The sequence below is a fragment of the Trachypithecus francoisi genome, unplaced genomic scaffold (assembly GCF_009764315.1).
Source record: "Trachypithecus francoisi isolate TF-2019V2 unplaced genomic scaffold, Tfra_2.0 Lachesis_group12, whole genome shotgun sequence".
NCBI classification, from domain to species: domain Eukaryota; kingdom Metazoa; phylum Chordata; class Mammalia; order Primates; family Cercopithecidae; genus Trachypithecus; species Trachypithecus francoisi.
In genome coordinates, this window is record NW_022681457.1 from 65,650,525 (window position 1) to 65,671,985 (window position 21,461).

At 45.4% G+C, this 21,461-nt stretch overlaps 1 protein-coding gene across 7 annotated transcripts in view; it reads right to left on the reverse strand.

The window, feature by feature from the left end:
* LOC117092404 overlaps positions 1-21,461 on the reverse strand; it is a 41,715-nt gene that overhangs the window by 13,173 nt on the left and 7,081 nt on the right. Inside the window, exons 1-4 of one of the 7 annotated variants that reach the window (XR_004440791.1) lie at positions 6,832-6,882; positions 5,490-5,527; positions 4,796-4,853; positions 1,323-1,934 (exon numbers count right to left, since the gene is read on the reverse strand). The gene's annotated coding sequence lies outside the window, so the exon portion shown is untranslated. Of the gene's footprint in view, positions 1-1,322; positions 1,935-2,211; positions 2,507-4,639; positions 4,854-5,489; positions 5,528-6,831; positions 6,883-21,461 lie in introns of those variants that run through there. The other 6 variants (XR_004440790.1, XR_004440789.1, XR_004440788.1 and 3 more) reach the window with 6 other exon arrangements.

Below are 21,461 nucleotides of genomic sequence, written 5' to 3' on the forward strand. Positions count from 1 at the left end.
ACCACTGCACTCCAGCCTGGGCGATAGAGCAAGACTCTGTCTCAAAAACAAACAAAAATTTGCCAGTGAATAAAACTACATACCAAGACTTATAGAATGAGACTAAAACCATGGCTGGAGGAAAAGTAGACTAAGACTTAGAAATTAAGGCAAAAAACTAAGGAGTAAGCAGTTACCCTTCAGGTTAGAAAACCAACAGCATAACAGGAAATGAGAGAGGGAAGAAATAATCAGATGGGGCTGGGATGGGGGCTTATGGGGATGAAGAAGGCAGGAAGAGCACGTGAAGTCTATGCATAAAGTTACTCCCTAAGGACAGTCCCTGAGAGGAAGCTAGACGCACAAGGATTGCGCTTGGTGGAGAAGGTGTAGAAGACAATCCTGGAGGGTACATTCAGGGGTTGACAGCGATAAGAAAACAGGAGGGAAAGTCAAGTGTGGAGGCTTTCCTGTCCCTAGCATAGAAGACATTAGGAGCTGATGATTAAAGTGACAAACAGCATTCTCATCACAAAGAAAGGTCAAGGATTTGAGGTAACAGATAAGATAATTTGATTCTCATTCCACACTGTACTGAAAAATCACAATATTTTATACCCCATAAATATACAATTTAGAAGATAGATAAAAATGAGCAAGAAAAAAATGAACAACTATTCTTTGAAATATTTTTCAAACATGCAATTTATGGGGTACAATCTAATTCATCTATTTATATATATCTCGGTTTTTAAAAAAAAACGAGTCAATAAACACAGGAAACAGTGCCTTGGGAGAGAGAGAAGGAAAATGGGCACAATCTGCCCTTAGAAAGACACAACGTTTAAATCCACGCATGTGAGAACTTCAGGATTCAAGGTAAGATCAGGGATCAGTCAAGAACAGCCGGCTTATCACCTATAGCCACAGGGTGGCGCCAACACCCACTGCTCCGGCCTGAGCTGGCCAGAGAGAGAGAACATTCAAGAAAAGCTGGGACGGCCGGGCGCGGTGCCTCAAGCCTGTAATCCCAGCACTTTGGGAGGCCGAGGCGGGCGGATCACGAGGTCAGGAGATCGAGACCATCCTGGCTAACACGGTGAAACCCCGTCTCTACTAAAAGTACAAAACAAAAACTAGCCGGGCGAGGTGGCGGGCGCCTGTAGTCCCAGCTACTCGGGAGGCTGAGGCAGGAGAATGGTGTGAACCCGGGAGGCGGAGCTGGCAGTGAGCTGAGATCCGGCCACTGCACTCCAGCCTGGCGACAGAGCGAGACTCCTTCTCAACAAACAAACAAACAAACAAAAAAAAGAAAACCTGGGACTTCCCAGAAGGTCCTGACACCTGCAGATCCCACATTGAAGTCCAGTGAGGGAGGAAGGTCCGATGTGAGGTGAAAAAATACCATAGAAGTGTAATTGAAATGAAATATTTAGTAGTCATTGTACTTCAGGTAAAAGTAAGTAAAATGACAGAAAATGAGAGGAATGAGTGAGACACCATAGATATGTAATGATGGACAATAAATGACATGATGTGGAGCATTCACTCACACATACAGACTTTATACGTTCACATAAACATTTATCTGCTTGCATCACCCAGTAGAGATATTTACACAAACTGCATTGACACTGTGAAATCAACGAGGAGATAAAGTAAAATCAAATAGTAATGGAGAGGGTTGGTCTGTTTAACGGGAAACCCTTCAGAACATGCACACAGCATCTCCCCTCCCTTCTGAATACCATCCATAGCCTGCAGCAGTAGATGGCAAATCACAGCCTGGGCCACCCTTCCCAGAATGTCACAAACATGGACATGCAGACCAGAGTACTCACCAGATACCCAAGCTGGGTGGTGTGGGGCTCTGAAAGACATGCTTCAAGTAAGAGGGACTAGAAAACTCCCCAAGGGAACAACAGGGATCGGGGATTCCAGGAGGATCCAGGTGCCTGTGCAAAGACCAAGCAGTGAGCAGACGTGTGTGTTAGTGATTCCGTTAGCATGAACTCAACATCATCTAATACAGCATCTCACAGTTCTGTGTGCATCAGACTCACCTGGGGGTCTTGTTAAATACAGATTGTTGGGTCTCACTCCTAGAGTTTCTGGTTCAGTGTTTTGCGGTGCAGCCTGTGAGTCTGTATTTCCAGCATGTTTTTCAGGTGCTGCTAATACTGTTGGTCCAAGGACCTCACTATGATCTAATTTAACACTAGGTTTGGGGAGGTACTAAGGAGCAAAAAGCAACAGAAGAAGGGACCTGAAGCCTGTAGGGGGTTCTCTGTAAACTCCTCAAACATAAAAGCCATTTACAGTATCATGTCTACAAATATAAGGTACCAGGCAGGGAGAGTTCCATTAAGCAGAGAGAAGAGCCCACTGCGTGTCCCTTAGTCCGTTGTGTTGCTGTAACAGAATACCAGAGACTGGGTGATTTATAAGCAAGAGTTCACTTGGTTTATGGTTCTGGACACTGGAAAAGTGAGGGGCCTGCATCTGGTGAAGGTCTTGCTGTGCCGTCCTATGGTGGAAGGTGGAAGGGCAAGAGAGTGACCACATGTGAGAGCAGGGAGGGGGAAAGGGAGAAAGGGAAGGAAGCCATCCTCATTCTTTTATCAGGAACCCACTCCCAAGACAACCAACCCCCTCTGCCTTCATCCATTCCTGAGGGTGGAGCCTTCACCACCTAATCACCTCTCGAAGGCTGCACTGGTCATCGCTGCCACATTAGGGGTTGAGTTTCCCATGCGTGAACTTCGGGGAACACAAACCACAGCAGTCCTCATGGAAACCTTCCAGAAAATCTGCGTGCCTGGCGCTCCGGAATCCCTCTTTTCCATCCCTTCTCCCTGCAGCTCTAACATCGTGTTCCCTCATCATTTTCCATTCGAGCATAGGAAAGAACAGAGTCACTACACCCATGTCTTATGAACCTTTCCTACATTAAAATAATCACTCAGACAGAAATTTGTAAACTTAAATTTTCATTTTTGATATGAGCAAATATGAATTTTTTTTTTTTTTTTGAGAAGGAGTTTTTTGCTCTGCGGCCCAGGCTGGAGTGAAGTGGTGAGATCTCAGCTCACAGCAACCTCCACCTCTGGGTTCAAGCGATTCTCCTGCCTCAGCCCTCCAAGTAGCTGGGATTATCAGCACCCGCCACCACACCCAGCTAATTTTTGTTTTTTGTTTGAGATGGAGTTTCGCTCTTGTTGCCCAGGCTGCAGTGCAATGGGCGTGATTTTGGCTCACCGGAACCTCGGCCTCACAGGTTCAAGCGATTCTCTAGCCTCAGCCTCCAGAGTAGCTGGGATTACAGGCATGCACCACCACACCTGGCTAATTTTGTATTTTTAGTAGAGACAGAGATGGGGTTTTGCCATGTTGGCCAGGATGGTCTCAAATCCCTGATCTCAGGTGATCAGCCCGCCCCGGCCTCCCAAAGCGCTGGGATTACGGGCATGAGTCACTGTGCCCAGCCCCGAATATGAAATTCTGTATTAGTTTAATGAAATCTCTAAAATATATAGAAAATAAAATTACCAAAATGTTCAATGATGCAAAACAACACATACAGTGAGATCTCACATCCTAAAATATACAGACCTAAATATGTTATTTTAAAAATTAAGCAGAAACATAAGGGGCTCTTTACAGACCTTTTAAAATAAGCTTTCTGGCCGGGTGTGGTGGCTCACGCCTGTAATCCCAGCACTTTTGGAGGCCGAGGCAGGCGGATCACCTGAGGTCAGCAGTTCGACCAGCCTGGCCAAGATGGTGAAACCCCATCTCTACTAAAAATACAAAAATTAGCTGGGCGTGGTAGTGGGCACCTGTAATCCCAGCTACTCGAGAGGCTGAGGCAGGAAGAACTGCTTGAACCTGCGAGGCGGAGGTTGCAGGGAGCCGAGGCGTGCCATTGTACTCCAGCCTGGGGGACAGAGCGAGACTCCATCTCAAAAAATAATAATAATAATAAATAAAATAAAATTCCTAGTTTGGGCGTCAGTGGCTCACCCTCTACTCCCAGCACTTTGGGAGGCTGAGGCAGCCAGATCACTTGAAGTCAGGAGTTCAAGACCAGTCTCTCCAAAATGGCAAAAATCTGTCTCTACTAAAAAGACAAAAATTAGCCGGCCATGGTGGTGCACATCTGTAATCCCAGCTACTCAGGAGGCTGAGGCAGGAGAATCGCTTGAACCTGGAAGGCAGAGGTTGTGGTGAGCCAAGATCACGCCACTATACTCCAGCCTGGGCGACAAAGTAAGACTCCATCTTAAAAAAAAAAAAAAAAGAGAAAGAGAGAATCAGTCATGAAGGAAAATATAAAACAGTGCTTCATGAACATTAAAGAAAATTCTAACAACGAAAACATCTGGAATTAGGGTAACTGAAATGGCAGTTTAACCCTCCTGAAGGAATGTTAATTTCTCACTAACAGTACTTTAACATTAGGGGTAGAAAATTATTTTTTATAGCTTTTCACAAGCATTAAAGCTAAAAATGCAAAATCAGGTTTTTCTCTGACAGGAACTCCTCCTCAAAACAGAAGAAGCCTATAAGACTTTAACCTGGAAGCTACTCAGGGAATCTGGAATATTCTTTCGGGGATATCTACAATTGAAACCTGGCAGTAATTTTTTAAAAAACCAGACAATTCTTGGGGTATGGTTGGAGCCTGAGGTCTACCGATGGGTCATTTTATATCCTGAGGTCTGAACAAGATGATTTTAACCCCTTAAAATGAGGGAAACAAAATAAAACAGAATAAATTAGAAAAGAACACAGATGAGTGGTTTAAAGGGCCTACTTGCTGTGTTTTCTCTGGTCTTCAGGTCTCCTCGCTGCTGCGGGATCCAGGCGCAGCTCTAGACCAAGAAATGGGAGGATGTTAGAGTGACTGCTGATTTCTCTATCACCTGCAGTTAATAAACATTCTCCTCAGTGTATGCAAAAAGTAATGAAATCATTGCAGATGACAAACACTAGGTAACACATATACTATCTCCCAAATACCTACCCACAAGCTCAACAATTTTAAACTGTTAGGATCATTGGTTCTAATCACCATGACATGAGGTCACAACCAAATTGTCAACTGCTAAACAGACAGAATGTTTCCACTCCTAATCCACTGTGTGGAGAAGCACAGAGCTTACCCATTGGGGCGTTGCATCAGAAGAGATGCACACACACCAGGGTGTGCATTTGAATGGAGCGATCAAACTTCCATCCCCACAGCTCCTCTGTTCACAGGCACTGCAGTCTGTGGCCTCATGTCTTTCAGGGGATGCAGTGGGAAGGTAACCCAGAAGCCAGTGACACCATCAAGAAACAGACACTGTGGGACTTTGCCCTGATTTCTCGGGGTCTTTTCTCTTTTCCCTTTGGGTTATGTGTAGACTTCCCCACTGTCTGCCTGACCACTCTCGTGCAGCCCAAAACCATAGCTTAAGTCACCAGCTAGGCCTTTCTTGGTGTAACTATTGAAAGGTGAGCCTTACCGGTTCAATCTGTAGAGAGATTTCTTCAAAATCTGGACCTAGAAGAATAAATCAACAAAATTTGCCTGAGTAGGTTTGGCTTCTTCCTTCTTGGGGAAAGGCCTTAAGAAATATCAGCCCCTTGGCCAGGACCCCGCCTGTAATCTCAGCACTTTGGGAGGCCGAGGCAGGTGGATCACCTGAGGTCAGGAGTTCGAGACCAGCCTGGCCAACATGGGGAAATTGCATCTCTACTAAAAATATTAAAAAATTAGCTGGGTGTGGTAGTGGGCGCCTGTAATCCCAGCTACTCTGGAGGCTGAGGCAAGAGAATTGCTAGAACCCAGGAGACGGAGGTTGCAGTGAGCTCACAAGGTGCCACAGAACTCCAGCCTGGGAGACAGAGTGAGACTCTGTCTCAAAAAAAAAAAAGAAACATCAGACCATTTGCCCAACAACTCCTTGTGACCTGACCCTCCTTCAGGAACACAGGGCAAATCCCCCCGGCTCCACACACTAGAGCGCAGGACAGACCCACAGAGAACAAGACCCCAGAGAAGCCACCATCATACAAACTCCGGGCGGGGTTTCCACCATCAAATGCTCGAACCTGCAGTAGGCAGGGGAGGGTGCTGGGTCCTGAGCTCCAGATTTTCGTGGAGGTGGGAGGTGGGCATTAGGCTTTGAGGAGACGTGTAGGCCCAAATTACATCTCTGCAAACACACACAATGAAGCTTACACCAGGTCGAGTGAGATGGTTTAGAAATGACAGAAAGCCAAGGAACAGGCTGAAAATATGGGCTTCTCTGTAAACTGTGAGGATGGTAAATGCCAGCAACACCCCAGGAAGTGTTTCTAGCCGCATTTCTTCAATTAACAGGGCAAAGTTAGAGCAGCAACAACCAGACAAGGGCCAGGCACTTCCCCTGGGACAACTGATGTAAACTGGAAATCAGCCACCCTCGGTGTCACCATTTCATGATGAATCAAATATACAGAGAAGTTCATTGACGGGTTCAGCATCAGAAAGCTAATAAATAAAGCCAGAGTCCCAGGCATATACTGAATGCTCACTGATTGAAAATGAACCTCACTGGATAAGCGCAAAGAAACTCACTTTCCACATCCCTTAAGTATCCTCTCTGGTGGGTATTTGCTCTGTAAATTACATACGACAGAAGAAAAAGAAGGAAATGAAAACTCAGGAAAGTAAACACACTTCTAAACTCATGAATAGTAAAATATGGAAATATCTCTGAGAATCTATGAGAATATCCAAGAAAATGCAAGATAGGAGGGTAAAAAGGCCATTTGGCAAAGCCTACAAAGTGAGTCCAAAATACGGTTCACAAGGAAGCTTACCTTCCAATGCATCCAAGATAGAAGAATAGCAAAAGAAGCTCCCAATTCCTATTGAGGTGAGAACAGTATCAGCAGAAACAGAAGTAAATCAGGCCAAAAGTAAAAACATTACAGGCTTGGGAGGCCGAGACGGGCGGATCACTAGGTCAGGAGATCGAGACCATCCTGGCTAACACGGTGAAACCCCGTCTCTACTAAAAAAATACAAAAAACTAGCCGGGCGAGGTGGCGGGCGCCTGTAGTCCCAGCTACTCGGGAGGCTGAGGCGAGAGAATGGCGTAAACCCGGGAGGCGGAGCTTGCAGTGAGCTGAGATCCGGCCACTGCACTCCAGCCGGGCGACAGAGCGAGACTCCGTCTCAAAAAAAAAAAAAAAACATTACAGGCCAATTTCTTTTTTTTTTTTTTTTTTTTTTTTTTTTTTTTTTTGAGGCGGAGTCTCGCTCTGTCGCCCGGACTGGAGTGCAGTGGCCGGATCTCAGCTCACTGCAAGCTCCGTCTCCCGGGTTTACGCCATTCTCCTGCCTCAGCCTCCTGAGTAGCTGGGACTACAGGCGCCCGCCACCTCGCCCGGCTAGTTTTTGTATTTTTAGTAGAGACGGGGTTTCACCGTATTAGCCAGGATGGTCTCGATCTCCTGACCTCGTGATCCGCCCGTCTCGGCCTCCCAAAGTGCTGGGATTACAGGCTTGAGCCACCGCGCCCGGCCTACAGGCCAATTTCTAAACCGCTGTTAGATCTGAAACAAATGAGAAAGTCCTGCCTTAACCAATAAACCAGTACAAACACTGCATTTCAAACACTGGGGGAAGTGGGTGGGGGTGACCCTGTTCTGTGCAGGACCCTTTTAACATATGGGAGAGTCTCTGACGACTCCTCAGAATAATGCCATAAACTGCAAAAAACACAACTCATAGAATTTCAAAGGAGACCAATTACTTAGAAACGCAGCTACCAGGATACTTTAATTTTTTCTGACATATTAATAAGCATGTTGCTGTGGTAGTTTTAAAAAATGGCTGAACATTTCTTGCCACTCCTCCCTTTGAGAGGCAGAATCGATGTCCTGTCTCCCTGATCCTGGGTGGATTTGCTGTGCTACCTCATAAAAGACCCCTCAGCATCCGCCCTGGAGCCCTGTGCCGCCTCAGAATTCTGACTACCCTGAGGCTGCCAGGCTGTAAGGAAGTCAAGGCCATATGGAGACACTACATGCAGGCACTCAGTCCCAGCTGAGCCCTCTTCCAACATCCCAAGCCAGGTATCAGCTGTGAGGGAAAAGCCTCCACATGGTTCCAGACCCCAGCTGTTGAGTCTTCCGTGCTGAGGCCAGACATCACCCAATAGAGACAAGGGGGCTACCCTTGTGCCCTGTCTGAAATCCTGACTATGAGCATGAGAATCCACAAACATAATAAAATGACTGTTTGAACCACTAAATTTTGGTGTAATTTCTGACATAGTAATAGTGTCTATAACAGCCACCTTAACACCTTAAGTAACAACAGCAAGTAGCAAGTCATCACTGGGAACTGTTCCTTGGAACTGTCTTGGGAAGCAGTGACAACCATGAAGGCTATTTGGAGATGCTGTCAGATGACATAAAAACTGCTGTGGTCTCACTGCTAACAATGCCCCATACCCGAGGGGTCTACAGCCTATATTCAGGATGGAAGGAAACACTACATTTTGGCTAGAGGAATGTGAAAATTTACATGGGCCCTTCTCATGGGCCCATAAACTTGGCTGATGGAACTGCACGTAATAAACTCAGAGTCAGAGGGAGTCAAAGGCATCAAGGTTGCTCATGAAAGAGCTGAGGTTACCAACTCAAGTGCAGACAAGAAAAGAGAGAGAGGGAAAAAATGGTAGCTCGGCAGGGAGGTCAGAGGGATAGCTGGTCTTAGTTTCCAGACATCCAGGAAAAGGACACCCATCTGAGTAATGGATTGAGGGTCAGAATTAAGATATGGAGAAATATCAAGGACAAACATTAGTGGCTAATGCTGGACATTTCCACAGCTCTCACATAACCACAAAAACTTAGCTTAATTTTAGTAACAATGTCAGAAGCAGAGGGGTGCTGAGAATAAAGGATAAGGCCTATGAAGAATGTGAGGGCTGTTCTATAAAGCACCGAATCTTCATACCTCATGAAGCTAGAGACCAGGAGCCTATAGGTGTCTCATTCACACTATGAAACAAATCCTATGAAAGTAAGAGATCCACCAACTAACATTTTAAAGGATTTAGGAAGATAGTGTCGTTACCATTTTATATACATACACACACACACATACATATATATATATTAAAAAGAAAATTGGCTGGGTGTGGTGGCTCATACCCGTAATCCCAGCACTTTGGGATATATATATATATATATATATATAGACACACACATACATATACATATATATATTAAAAAAAAAAATCGGCCGGGTATGGTGGCTCACACCGCTAATCCCAGCACTTTGGGAGGCCGAGGCGGGCGGATCACCTGAGGTCGGGAGTTCGAGACCAGCTTGACCAACATGAAGACACCCCATCCCTACTAAAAATAGAAAATTAGCCGGGCGTGGTGGCGCATGCCTATAATCCCAGCTACTTGTGAGGCTGAGGCAGGAGAATCGCTTGAACCTGGCAGGCGGAGGCTGCAGGGAGTTGAGATTGCACCATTGCCCTCCAGCCTGGGCAACAAGAGCGAAACTCCATCCAAAAAAAAAAAAAAACTCAAAACCAGTATTATACTTCATAAAGGAAATCCCAAAACCTCCTTAACTGGTTGTCTCTTTCACAAAAGTTCCTCTACATACGTGCCCCAAAAATAAGATTTCAAAGACATTGGGGAAAATACTACTACTAAGATATCAAAACCAGGAACTTACTTCCTTTAAAACAATTCCAAACTAACTCGCTGTGCCTTTCACAGAAATTTCCCACAAGAAATATGATTTTATAAAGCCTGAGAAGTTGCTTCTGTTAGGACAGCCAACAAAACTAAAAACTGGTTTAATTAGCAACAACAACAAAATGCCATTTTAACTGGCTGTCCTTATCAGAGACAGTCCACTAAGTAATACAATTGGCAAAAAGTGAGATTTGTTAAGGGGTGGGGTGCTTTATCATGAAAATAAAATAAAATAAAATAAATATAAAAAATAAATATACACCAGGCGTGGTGGCTCAAGCCTGTAATCCCAGCATTTTGGGAGGCTGAGGCAGGTGGATTCCGTGAGCTCAGGAGTTCGAGACCATCCTGGGCAACATGGTGAAACCCGGTCTCTACTAAAAATACAAAAATTGGCTGGGCGCGATGGCTCACGCCTGTAATCCCAGCACTTTGGGAGGCCGAGGCGGGTGGATCACCTGAGGTCAGGAGTTCAAGACCAGCCTGACCAACATGGAGAAACCCCGTCCCTACTAAAAATACAAAATTAGCCGCGGTGGTGGCGCATGCCTGTAATCCCAGCTACTCGGGAGGCTGAGGCAGGAGAATCGCTTGAACCCGGGAGACGGAGGTTGCAGTGAGCCAAGATCACGCAATTGCACTCCAGCATAGGCAACAAGAGCGAAACTCCGTCTCAAAAAAAATTTTAAAAATTAGCCACGCGTGGTGGTGCATGCCTGTAATTCTAGCTACTTGGGAGGCTGAGGCAGGAGAATCGTTTGAACCCGGGAGGCGGAGGTTGCAGTATGCCGAGACTGTGACATTGCACTCCGGCCTGACCGAGAGGATGGATACTCCGTCTCAAAATCAATCAATCAATCAACCAATCAATCAATAAAAAAGGAAATGACAAAAGGAAACATTAATGCATGAAATCAAACAAATGCTTTCGCTGACGAGCTCCATCTATGCAAAACTGAACCTAGGACAATGTGCACGTTTCTAACTAGCAATTCTGGAGGACAGAGCTGGGAGGGAGCATGAACTTGATTTTCTGTAATTTAAGAGTTGTCTGGCCGGGCGCGGTGGCTCAAGCCTGTAATCCCAGCACTTTGGGAGGCCGAGACGGGTGGATCACGAAGTCAGGAGATCGAGACCATCCTGGCTGACACGGTGAAACCCCGTCTCTACTAAAAATACAAAAAACTAGCCGGGCGAGGTGGCGGGCGCCTGTGGTCCCAGCTACTCGGGAGGCTGAGGCAGGAGATGGCATAAACCCGGGAGGCGGAGCTTGCAGTGAGCTGAGATCCAGCCACTGCACTCCAGCCTGGGCGACTGAGTGAGACTCTGCCTCAAAAAAAAAAAAAAAAAAGAGTTGTCAGTAAAGTCAGTGTTTGCAGGCATTTTCAGTGTTCAGTTTGGATCGCAGTGTGGCAGGTGAGGTTTCCATTAGCAACCAGAACAGTTTCCACTAACCCTTTACTATAATTGTGATGAATGCGTAAGTTAAACGTTAAGGAAATGGAGAAACTGGTGCCTGAGTGTGGGGAAAAGAAAGAGATCAGACTGTTACTGTGTCTATGCAGAAGGAAGTCCACATAAGAGACTCCATTTTGTTCTGTACTAAGAGAAATTTTTTTGCCTTGAGATGCTGTTAATCTGTAACCCTAGCCCCAACCCTGTGCTTGCAGAGGCATGTGCTGTGCTGACTCAAGGTTTAATAGATTTAGAGCTATGCAGGATGTGCTTTGTTAAACAAATGCTTGAAGGCAGTATGCTTGTTAAAAGTCATCACCATTCTCTAATCTCAAGTACCCAGGGACACAATACGCTGCGGAAGACCACAGGGACCTCTGCCTAGGAAAGCCAGGTATTGTCCAAAGTTTCTCCCCATGTGATAGCCTGAGATATGGCCTCCTGAGAAGGGAAAGACCTGACCATCCCCCAGCCCAACACCTGTAAAGGGTCTGTGCTGAGGAGGATTAGTGAAAGAGGAAGGACTCTTTGCAGTTAAGAGGAAGGCATCTGTCTCCTGCTTGTCCCTGGGACTGGAATTTGTCAGGGTAAAACCCGATCATACGTTCTATTTACTGAGATAGGAGAAAACCACCTTATGGCTGAAGATGAGACATGCTGGCTGCAATACTGCTCTTTAATGCACCGAGATGTTTGTGTAAAGTCAAACATAGATCTAGCCTACGTGCACATCAAGGCACAGCATCTTTCCTTAAACTTATTTATGACACAGAGATCTTTGCTCACGTTTTCCTGCTGACCCTCTCCCCACCATTACTCTATAGTCCTGCCACATCCCCTTCTCTGAGATGGTAGAGATAGTGATCAATAAATACTGAGGGAACTCAGAGACCAGTGCCGGCGCGGGTTCTCTATATGCTGAGTGCCGGTCCCCTGGGCCCACTGTTCTTTCTCTGTACTTTGTCTCTGTGTCTTATTTATTTTCTCAGTCTCTTGTCCCACCTGATGAGAAACACCCACAGGTGTGGAGGGGCAGGCCCCCTTCACCTGAGTATCAGGGATGGAATGCAAAAACAAACCCGTTAAGACTCTGCCTGGGTCTTCTCAGACCCTAACATCTGATAGAATAATAATAGCATTCTTACACATTCACCTCGGCCTGTCTTAAGATTCAGAAACTTTCTAAGACTCTAGAGAAATCTTTCCAGACCCTAGACCCTAGTTAAAGATTAGATGTTGGTTGAATGCAACACTCCTGCTTGTAGGTGCAATCCCACCATAGCATGGAGCTGAAGATGTCTATAAGCACTAGAAAAAAACTTGTAACTTTGAGTTGGTCTGGTGAGTTACTTGGCCCTTCTCCATGTAACCGGTTGCAGAAATAAACTTCCTTCTTTCCCAGTCTGTCTGCATCTTATTGGACAATTGTGACTGACCGGCTCAGCAAACTCTTTTGTGTGGTTATCTGGGACTCCTTTGGGAGGGAACATTTAAAATTTTCCATTTCAAAGGGTTCTACTGGCACTCTGGCACTGTTTTTCTCTGCCTACCCTGGGACATGAGTTCTCCTGGACTCGAATCTCCAGCCACAGAGTCCAGAAGCCCACACCTCCACCTTCTGTGACTGTTCCCCAAACACAGGGAGAATCTGCAGAAAATATGCATAAAAACCTTGGAATTCTTCGCAATAAAACTCCACATTACAAACTGGCGAGAATGGAGGATTTCAGCCCGAATAGGTTTTTCCTCTATTTGAAACCAGTAATTTCCCTTTTACAATTTTGAAGTTTCAAAATCAGTAAGCACTCTCCCCCTCGAGGTTTATCTTTATGAAAAGTGCCTCCTCCGCACATGCAACATTTAATAAACCTTGAAAATATGATGCTAAGTGAAAAAAGCCAGTCACAAAACACCACAGGTTATGTAATTCCATTGAAATAAAATGTCCAAAATAGAACAATACATAGAAACAGAAAGTAGATTAGTGGTGGCCCAGGATTAGGGAAGTTGGGGGGAAATGGAGGGATATGGAGTTTTCTTCAGGGTAATGAAAATGATCTAAAATTTATTGTGGTGATGTTTGCACAACTGTGCAAAATACTGAAAACCGTTGAATTTTACACTTTCAATGGATGGCTTCTGTGATATGTTATTAATATTTCTCAATAACTCTTCAAAAAAAATAGTGCCTGTGTGTCTTTTTATGTATTATTCCTCCAGAGTCCAGTCCACACTTTTTTTTTTTTTGAGACGGTGTCTCGCTCTGTCGTCCAGGCTGGAGTGCAGTGGCGCGATCGCAGCTCACTGCAAGCTCCGCCTCCTGGGTTCACGCTATTCTCCTGCCTCAGCCTCCCAAGTAGCTGGGACTACAGGCGTCCGCCACCACGCCCGGCTAATTTTTGGTATTTTTAGTAGAGATGGGGTTTCACCATGGTCTTGATCTCCTGACCTTGTAATCCGCCTGCCTCGGCCTTCCAAAGTGCTGGGATTACTAGCGTGAGCCACCGCATCCGGACTCCAGTCCACATTTTTACACTTGATGAAGAAATTAAGATATTGTTTCTTCTTCTCCTTTTTTTTTTTTCCTTTTTGAGACAGAGTTTCCCTCTGTTGCACAGACTGGAGTGCATTGGCATGATCTGGTCTCACTGCAACCTCCAGGCTAATTTTTGTATTTTTAGTAGAGACAGTGTTTCACCATGTTGGCTAGACTGGTCTCAAATGTCTGACCTCAAGTGAGTCCTGCACGTTGGTCTCCCAAATTGCTGGGATTACAAGCATGAGCCACCGCGCCCGGCCAGGACCATCTTATTCTACCTTAATTTCTGACCCATCAGCTCAGTGGAAATTTTACATTAGGTCCCAAAGTTACTCTTTTTAAGATTTTATCAGCTGGGTGCAGTGGCTCACACCTGTAATCTCAACACTTTGGGAGGCCAAGGTAGGAGTATCAGTTGAGCCCAGGAGTTCAAGGTCAGTCTCTGCAACATAGTGAGACTCACATATCTACAAAAAAAATTTTTTTTAAATTAGGTGGATGTATTGGTACATGCCTGTGGTCTCAGCTACTAGGTAGGCTAAAGTGGGAGGAGCACTCGAGCCCAGGAGGTCGAGGCTGTGGTGGCCATGATTATACCACTGCACTCCAGCCTGGGTGATAGAGTGAGACGCTGTCTAAAAAAATTTTTTGTGTAATTAGAATTTTTTTTTAGAAAATAAAGTATACACTTAGTGACTTGATACAAATGAATGACTTTTATAATCTACAGAAACCAAAATGAATAAAGAAGTACATAAAATCCCATAGCCATTTTTCTTATATGAGTCTCTGGTGTCTCTGAGTTGTAAGAATTATGAATTATTATTAATAAATATGCATGACAAGGACTCAATAAGGGACAGGCATTAATAAATTGCAGTCCACACTTACTGGGGTAAGGCCTTTAAAGATGTCAAGAAAAGGAAAGAAAAAGAAAAGGCATTGGAAAACTGCATTGCCTACCAAAACGCTAAAGTTTACCTAAGTCCATTAATCAGCACACACACACGCAGTGGGTGTGTAAAATGGTCAACAGTCTCCCATGAATGTATCCTCTTATTAATAGGTCTGTGGGGGTAAGAGATGAGGTTCTATAGATCCTGGATTCAGGGATGGGGAATCTGTGAGGTCCCTGGGGTGACAGAGGAGGGTCTGTAGATTAGTGATGGGTGGTCTTTGGGATAGTGATGAGGTCCATGGAATCAATGATTGTGGGTATGCAGGGTCAGTGATAAGGGAATCTGGTGTGAGTGATGGGATGTGTGGGGGATCGATGAGACAGTGTGGAATCAATCCATGAGAGCCAGATTTGTGGTGTCATCTCTCAGGGTGACACATCCTGATCTGTGTGTCAGTGGTGGGGTCAGAGTGTGGCTGTCAGGTTCCTGCCATTGGGTGTTCTGGGTCTGGCCAAGTACACAGATTCCCTTACCTGGTCCTGGCTGGAGTGGCTCTTCTCAAGGACTCCCCACATGACAGGTGGGTGGGCGGCGGTTTTGGGGTTGTTTTTTGTTTGTTTGTTTTTTTGCCGGGGGTGGGGGTTGGCTTTTTCTTTTGGGTTTGGTTTTGACTCTTAGAGGCCACAGACACATGCAGCTTGTAGGAAGAAATTTTTGTCTGGGCGGTCGCTAGGTCCTTTGGGCCAAGCTATCTAACAGGCAGAACTAGGAAATGTATGTATACTAACACACATACCTAATTTCTATATTTATTTAGCCTTACTGCAAGTTTTCTTTTTTTTTTTTTTTGAGATGGAGTCTCACTCTGTCGCCCAGGCTGGAGTGCAGTGGCACGATCTCGGCTCGCTGCAAGCTCCGCGTCCTGGGTTCATGCCATTCTCCTGCCTCAGTCTCCCGAGTAGCTGGGACTACAGGTGCCCACTACCACGCCTGGCTATTTTTTTGTATTTTTAGTAGAGAAGGGGTTTCACTGTGTTAGCCAAGATGGTCTCGATCTCCTGACCTCGTGATCTGCCCGCCTCAGCCTCCCAAAGTGCTGGGATTACAGGTGTGAACCACCGCGCCTGGCTTTTTTTTTTTTTTTTTTTGACACAGGGTCTCACTCTGTCACCCAGGCTGGAGTGCAGTGGCATAACCTAAGCTCAATGCAACCTCCACCTCCCAGGTTCAACCGATTCTCCTGCCTCAGCCTCCTGAGTACTTGGGATGATAGGTGCATGCCACCATGCCTGACTAATTTTTGTATTTTTAGTAGAGACAGGGTTTCACCATGTTGGCCAGGCTGGTCTGGAACTCCTGACCTCAGTGGATCTGCCCCCCTTGGCCTCCCAAAGTGCTGGAATTACAGGCATGAGCCTCTGTGCCTGGCCAAGCATTCTTAAATAGGTGTGATATTGCCCCTAAGAGGGTGAACATTGGTTACTGAAGGTAAAATGAATTACAGTTGTTGTAATGGTTTGTGGCCTTACACAGATTTTTTTTTTTGAGATGGAGGCTCACTCTGTCGCCCAGGCTGGAGCGCGGTGGCACAATCTTGGCTCACTACAACCTCTGCCTCCTGGGTTCAAGCGATTCACCTACCTCAGCATCCCAAGTAGCTGGGATTACAGGCATGCACCACCACATTTTGGTATTTTTAGTAGAGATGGGGTTTCACCATGTTGGCCAGCCTGGTCTAGAACTCCTGACCTCAAGTGATCCGCCTTCCTTGGCCTCCGAAAGTGCCGGGATTGCAGGTGTGAGCCACTGCCCACCTGGCCTATTGCACAAAGTTTAACTCCTTGGTATTTAATTTCTCTCAAGTCTTATGGACAGCATTAAACATTTTATGGAAGATAAAAAATCCATGCAAGATCAGGCCATGCACGGTGGCTCTCACCTGTAATCCCAGCACTTCGGGAGGCCGAGGAAGGCAGATCACTGAAGATCAGGAGTTCGAGACCAGCCTGACCAACATAGCAAAACCCCGTGTCAACTAAAAATACAAAAAAATTACCCGGAAGCGGTGGCACGTGCCTGTAATCCCAGCTACATGGTAGGCTGAAGCAGGAGAACTGCTTGAACCCAGGAGGCGGAGGTTGCAGCAAGCCGATCGTGACACTGTACTTCATCCTGGGCGACAGAGCAAGCCTCCATCTTAAAAAAAAAAAAAAAAAATCTATGTAAGATCAGTGCTACAAAATGATGGCAAATTGATGGCTATAATCGGAAGACTTTTTCTTGATTGAATGCTCTATCCCAAAGTTACATGAGAGGTGGTCTGTGTGTGTCTATTGGCTGCCTTGTGGATAGTATTTATGATTGATCCTCAATGCTCTGGGAATTATGTAAACTAGTTTATATTATGAAAATAATTCACCTAGCATTAATTGTGTTAAGGATTGAAAATGAAAAATGTTGACTACATCTGAATGAATGAATATCTGGCTTACAGGTTTTGTTTTTGTTTTTGTTTTTGTTTTTTGACACGGAGTCTCACTCTGTTGCCCAGGCTGGAGTGCAGTGACATGATCTCAGCTCACTGCAACCTCCGCCTCCTGGGTTCTAGCAAGTCTCCTGCCTCGGCCTCCTGAGTAGCAGGGACTATAGGTGCATGCTGCCAGACCCAGCTAATTTTTGTATTTTAGTAAAGATGGGGTTTCACCCTGTTGCCTAGGCTGGTCTCGAACTCCTGAGTTCAGGTAATCCACCTACCTCGACCTCCCAAAGTGTTAGGATTACAGGCGTGAGCCACCACGCCCAACCTAGCTTACAGTTTTACTGAAAACCCCATTTAACTCAAAACAGCTTGTTTCTTATGAATAACAGTGTTTTTTTTGGTTGTTTTGTTTTTTGTTTTTGTTTTTGTTTTTTTACAAACAGGGCTATAAAACCATCAAGATTTGTGGATCATTGGAAAAAGAAACATCCTGATAAAGTCGAGAAGCAGAATATTTAAAAAGTTTAAAACAGAATTTTGAACTATAACACTGTTACTTCCTTATTTAAGAAGGACAAGTGGCCAAGTGAGGTGGCTCACACCTTTAATCCCAGCACTTTGGGAGGCTGAGGTGGGTGGATACCTTGAGCCCAGGAGTTGGAGACCAGCCTGGGCAATATGGTGAAACCTTGTCTCTACTAAAAACAAAAACTAGCTGGGTATGGTGTGTGCACCTGTAATTCCAGGTACTCCTCACTTGCACCTGAGAGGCGGAGGTTGCAGTGAGCCGAGATTGCAGCACTACACTCCAGCCTGGATGATAGAGTGACACTCGGTCTCAAAAAAAAAAAAAAAAAAAAAAAAGGATAAGCAAACAAATTATGATGAAATTACTGCCTTATAAAATTGCAGAAATCGGCTGGGTGCGTTGGCTCACACTTGTAATCCCAGCACTTTGGGAGGCTGAGGCAGGCAGGTCACCTGAGGTCGGAGTTCAAGCAGCCTGGCCAACATGCGGAAACCCCGTCTCTACTAAAAACACAAAAATTAGCCAGGTGTGGTGGCGCACACCTGTAATCCCAGCTACTCTGGAGGCTGAGGCAAGGAGAATCGCTTGAACCCAGGAGATGGAGGTTGCAGTGAGCTGAGATCCAGCCACTGCACTCCAGCCTGGCTGACAGAGCAAGACTCCGTCTCAAAAAAAAAAAAAAAAAAAAAAAAAGCCAGGCGCGGTGGCTCAAGCCTGTAATCCCAGCACTTTGGGAGGCCGAGACAGGCGGATCACAAGGTCAGGAGATCGAGACCACCCTGGCTAACATGGTGAAACCCCGTCTCTACTAAAAAATACAAAAAACTAGTCGGGCAAGGTGGCGGGCGCCTGTAGTCCCAGCTACCTGGAAGGCTGAGGCAGGAGAATGGCGTAAACCCGGAGGTGGAGCTTGCAGTGAGCTGAGATCCGGCCACTGCACTCCAGCCTGGCGACAGAGCCAGACTCCGTCTCAAAAAAAAAAAAAAAAAAAATTGTAGAAATCATTGTAAAACCCTGTAGTGCTTATATAGTTGCTGAACTGACATAGGACCCATATTAGAGACCAAAACTTCCGTAGTGATGTATCACATTGCCACTATTTAACGATTCTACAGAGCAATAATTCAATTCAAAGATACATTAATGAGATGTCAGGTAACACCAAAGAGTAGCTGATAAATCAAGTAAGTCTCCTATTCAGATCAATGAAACCAGTTACTGACAGTCAGGCCTGACAATAGGACATGTTTGTTATTTCAATAATGACTGCAAACTAGAAGAAGAGATACTGTTTGTAAAATACTTAGACACTGACCGTAGAAGAACATCTATTCTTGCTGCTGTAAAAACTTGGTGTGGGACTGGGTGCAGTGGCTCACGCCTGTAATCTCAGCACTATCATTTCCTCATATGATATGGAAAATGCCGACCTCTACATCCTAAATCTAAACTAATTTCCCACTCACTTGCTAAGCTTCAGTCACACCAGGCTACTTTCTGTTTCTGGAATGCTCTAAGTGCTCTCTGATTTTTCAGGGTCTTTAGTGTAACTGTGCCTCTGCTTGGAATATCCTTCCACACTGCTGACTCATCACCACCAAAGCTCAACACCTGTCCTATCAATGCTACGGGAAGTATCCCTCAAGTTACTGCTTATACCACCTATTGATTTATTTCACAGTATTGATCACAATATAAAAGTACCTCATTTTCCCCTTTTACTTTAAAATCTTTTTTTTTCCTCCCAGACTAGAATGTAAACCTCATGTAGGCAGCAGGCATGTCTGCTTACTTTTCTTTTTGAGATGGAGTTTTGCTCTGTCACCCAGGCTGGAGTGCAGTGGCACGCTCTCAGCTCACTGCAACCTCTGTCTCCCAGGTTCAAGTGATTCTCCTGCCCCAGACTCCCGAGCAGCTGAGATTACAGGCGCCCACAACCATGCCCGGCTAATTTTTGTAATTTTAGTAGAGGCAGGGTTTCACTGTGCTGGACAGGATGGTCTTGAACTCCTGACCTCAGGTGATCTGCCTGCATGTCTACTTACTTTTGATAAATATCTTTACTGATTGATTGATTGAGGCAGAGTCTCACTCTGTTACACAGGATGGAGTGAAGTGGTGCAATCATAGCTCACTGCGGCCTTCAACTCCTGGCCCCAAGAGATCCCCGCAACTCAGCTTTCCCAGTAGCCAAGACCACAGGTACATACCACAAGGCCTGGCTAATTTAAAAAGTATTTTTTGTAGAGATGGGGTCTTGCTTTGTTCCCCAGGCTGGTCTTGAACTCCTGGAGTCAAGCAATCCTCCTGCCTTTCTAAAGCTTTTACTATTTGAGTTAAAATGAACAAATCAGGAAATGAGCAAAGTCTGTCTCTGAAAAACTGAATTCTCTCCCCAAAGACACTGCATGTAACATTACTTAATAATAAGATAGTGGCCAGGTGCGGTGGCTCACACCTGTAATCCCAGCATGTTGGGAAGCCGAGGTGGGTGGATCACAAGGTCAGGAGTTCAACACCAGCCTGGCCAAGATTGTGAAACCCCGTCTCTACTAAAAATACAAAAATTAGCTGGGCGTGGTGGCAGGCACCTGTAATCCCAGTTACTCGGGAGGCTGAGTCAGAAGAATTGCTTGAACCCGGGGGGTGGAGGCTGTAGTGAGCTGAGATCGTACCACTGCACTCCAGCCTGGATGACCGAGTGAGACTCCGTCTCAAATAATAATAATAATAATAATAATAATAATAATAGTTGGGTTGGGTACAGTGGCTCACACCTGTAATCCCAGCACTTTAGGAGGCTGATGCAGTCAGATTGCTTGAGCCTAGGAGTTTGATACCAACCTGGAGACAGTGAAACCCCATCTCTATAAAAAATTAAAAAATTAGCTGGGTGTGGTGGCACATACCTGTGGTCCTAGCTACTTGAGAGGCTGAGGTGGGAGGATCACTTGAGCCCAGGAGGTTGAGGCTGCAGTGAGCTAGGAATGCAGCATTGCACTCCAGCCTGGGCGACAGAGCAAAAGGCCATCCCAAATAACAACAATAATAATTGGATAGTAACAAATGTGTGACTCCAACAAGTCTGCTGCAAAACAATGCTATAAATAATGAGAAAAGAGACAATGCTGGGCTGAGAGCAGTGGCTCACACCTGTAATCCCAGCACTTTAGGAGGCTGAGGCGGACAGATCACGAGGTCAAGAGATTGAGATCAACCTGGCTAACATGGTGAAACTCCATCTCTACTAAAAATACAAAAATTAGCCAGGCGTGGTGGAGGGTGCCTATAATCCCAGCTACTCAGCAGGCTAAGGCAGGAGAATTGCTTGAACCAGGAAGTCGGAGGTTGCAGTGAGCCGAGATTGCGCCACAGTACTCCAGCCCGGCAATAAAAAAGTGATGAAAGATAACAAAACTACCAGATGAAGTCAGAAATTATAACACCCAACTAAAAGGCATTTCAGAAAGAAAGAGAGAAAAATGAATGGAAGAAAATTTCACAGAACAAACAAAAGGCAATTTCTAGAAACACAGATCATGAGTCTTCGAAATATTAATACAAAGGTCCACTGAATACCTTGAACAATGAAAGAAACAAGAACCACACCAAAACACATTTCTGTGAAATTTCAGAAAACTAGTATGAAGAGACAATTTTAAATGTTTTTGTAATTATTATTATTATTATTGAGATAGGGTCTCACTCTGTCACCCAGGCTGGAGTCCAGTGGCGCGATCTCGGCTCAACTGCAACCATGGCTCCTGGGTTCAAGCGATTCTCCTGCCTCAGCTTCCTGAGTAGCTGGGACTACAGGTG